The following is a 274-nucleotide window of genomic DNA, read 5'->3' as shown; positions in this document are numbered from 1 at the left end:
AATTTGACCCATTTTCTTCCATAGTTTATAGGTGTTTTTACTAATAATTATATTATTATAGAGTCTATTTATTATATTTATAAGATCATGAATGTTTTGGAGATAAGTGATGATTTTGGAGCATTTTGGAGATATTTGGAGCAAGCACCCGAGATGACCATCGAGATCGACTATCGGTCTATATTGGAGAGCTAGAATCGATCGATACAAAAGACATGGTGTTGATTGACAGCGAAGCGCGCAGGAAGCCCGTTTGGTCACAGCCAACTTGAAG

This window comes from Brassica oleracea, chromosome C1 (genome assembly GCF_000695525.1).
Source record: "Brassica oleracea var. oleracea cultivar TO1000 chromosome C1, BOL, whole genome shotgun sequence".
Classification (NCBI taxonomy): Eukaryota; Viridiplantae; Streptophyta; class Magnoliopsida; order Brassicales; family Brassicaceae; genus Brassica; species Brassica oleracea.
The sequence above is the reverse complement of the archived record's forward strand: the minus strand, read 5'-3'. Positions refer to the sequence as shown.